Genomic DNA, 2,500 nt, shown 5'->3' on the forward strand with positions numbered 1-2,500 from the left:
GTCGTCCGACAAACTTCAAGAGTTTGACGGACAGATGATTGGAGGCGCAGCTGTTGGTATACAGGGAGAAGAGCAGTGGGCAAAGGACGCAGCCCTGAGGAGTTCCCGTGCTGATGGACCTGGAGTCAGAGACTTCTGTTCCCGGCTTAACGCACTGCTTCCTGTCAGAGAGGAAGTCTGTGATCCACCTGCAGGTGGAGTAGGGCACGTTCAGCTGGAAGAGCTTGTCCTGAAGCAGGGCAGGGATGATGGTGTTGAAGGCAGAGCTGAAGTCCACAAACAGGATCCTGGCGTAGGATGCTGGGGCGTCCACATGCTGTAGGGTGAAGTGGAGGGCCATGTTAACTGCGTCGTCCACAGACCTGTTGGCTCTGTAGGCAAACTGAAGGGGGTCCAGGAGAGGGTCTGTGATGGCTTTGAGGTGTGCCAGGAGCAGGCGCTCAAAAGACTTCATTACCACAGATGTAAGGGCGACCGGTCTGTAATCATTTAGTCCTGTTGGCCTTAGCTTTTTGGGCACAGCGATGATGGTGGAGGACTTGAGACAGGCTGGTACATGGCATGTCTCCAGGGAGGTGTTAAAGATGTTGGTGAACACCGGAGACAGCTGGTCAGCGCAGTGCCTGAGGGTGGCTGGAGAGACAGAGTCCGGCCCGGCTGCTTTGCGTGGATTCTGCCTCTTGAAAAGCCCATTAACTTCTCCCTCCTGAAAGGAGAGAGTCGTTTCTGTAGTATGGGTGGGGGATGGGGCCTCTTGGGTGGGAAGGGGTGGTTCAGGACAGTCCAATTGTCTTTCAAATCTACGGTAGAACTCGTTCAGGTCGTTGGCTAGGCGGGAGTCGTTAGTGGTGTGGGGCGCTCTGGGTTTGTAGTTGGTGATGTGCCTGAGCCCTTTGGCAGACAGAAGCAGCGTCGTTAGTAGAGAACTGGTGTTTTAGTGTCTCTGAGTACAGTCGTTTAGCCTCTCTCACCGCTTTGCTAAACCTGTTCTTCGACTCCTTGAATCTGTCTCTATCCCCACTCCTAAACGCTTCCTCCTTCTCCAACCTCAACCTTTTGAGCTTTGCTGAGAACCAGGGCTTGTTGTTGTTAAAGTTCACCCTGGTACGTGTTGGGATACAGCAGTCCTCACAGAAGCTGATGTACACAGCCTCTGTGAGTTCATCCAGACTATTGGTAGCAGTCGTGAACATATCCCAGTCAGTACAGTCTAAGCACGCCCGCAAATCTTCCACAGCCTCACTGGTCCACTGTTTAGATGTCCTCACAGCAGGTTTACAGAGTTTTAGTTGCTGCCTGTATGCACGAATCAGGTGGACCAAGGGAGTTCTGTGCGAGCCGAACAGCCCCGTGACCCACAAGAGAAACATCCCCGCCAAATTCGAGCGTTTGACGGGGTCTATCCGTGAAAAAATATTCACGTTTTTGAGTGCACATGCATTTCTGCTGCAAATGCCTCTGGAAGTTTCATGCCGTTCGTATGCCAATTGTGGCAACACGAAAATGACCCGTTTTCCCATTCCGAGGGATTTCTGTGCGACCCTAACAGCCCCGTGAGCCACAAGAGACACATCCCCGCCAATTTCTAGCGTTTCACGGGGTCTATCCGTGAAAAATATAGACGTTTTTGAGTGCACATGCATTTCTGCTGCAGATGCCTCTGGAAGTTTCATGCCGTTCGTACGCAATGTGGCAACACGAAAATGACCCCTTTTCCCATTCCGAGGGATTTCTGTGCGACCCTAACTAACAGCGCCCGTGAGCCACAAGAGAGACATCCCCGCCAATTTATAGCGTTTCACGGGGTCTATCCGTGAAAAATATAGACGTTTTTGAGTGCACATGCATTCCTGCTGCAAATGCCTCTGGAAGTTTCATGGCGTTCCTATGCAATGTGGCAACACGAAAATGACCCCTTTTCCCATTCCGAGGGAGTTCTGTGCCACCCTAACAGCCCCGTGAGCCACAAGAGACACATCCCCGCCAATTTCTAGCGTTTCACGGGGTCTATCCGTGAAACATATAGAAGTTTTTGAGTGCACATGCATTCCTGCTGCAAATGCCTCTGGAAGTTTCATGCGGTTCGTACGCAATGTGGCAACACGAAAATGACCCGTTTTCCCATTCCCAGGGATTTCTGTGCGACCCGAACAGCCCCGTGAGCCACAAGAGACACATCCCCGCCAATTTCTAGCGTTTCACGGGGTCTATCCGTGAAAAATATCAATTTTTTTTTGACTGCACATGCATTTCTGCTGCAAATGCCTCTGGAAGTTGCATGCGGTTCGCATGCAATGTGGCGACACGAAAATGACCCGTTTTCCCATTCCGAGGGATTTCTGTGCCACCCTAACAGCCCCGTGAGCCACAAGAGAGACATCCCCGCCAATTTCTAGCGTATCACGGGGTCTATCCGTGAGAAATATTCACTTTTTTGAGTGCACATGCATTCCTGCTGCAAATGCCTCTGGAAGTTTCATGCGGTTCGTATGCAATGTGG

The sequence above is a fragment of the Petromyzon marinus genome, unplaced genomic scaffold (genome assembly GCF_048934315.1).
Source record: "Petromyzon marinus isolate PM22_M1 ecotype Great Lakes invasive population unplaced genomic scaffold, UKy_Petmar_22M1.pri1.0 PM_G_Scaffold_8, whole genome shotgun sequence".
In the NCBI taxonomy this organism is placed as follows: Eukaryota; Metazoa; Chordata; class Hyperoartia; order Petromyzontiformes; family Petromyzontidae; genus Petromyzon; species Petromyzon marinus.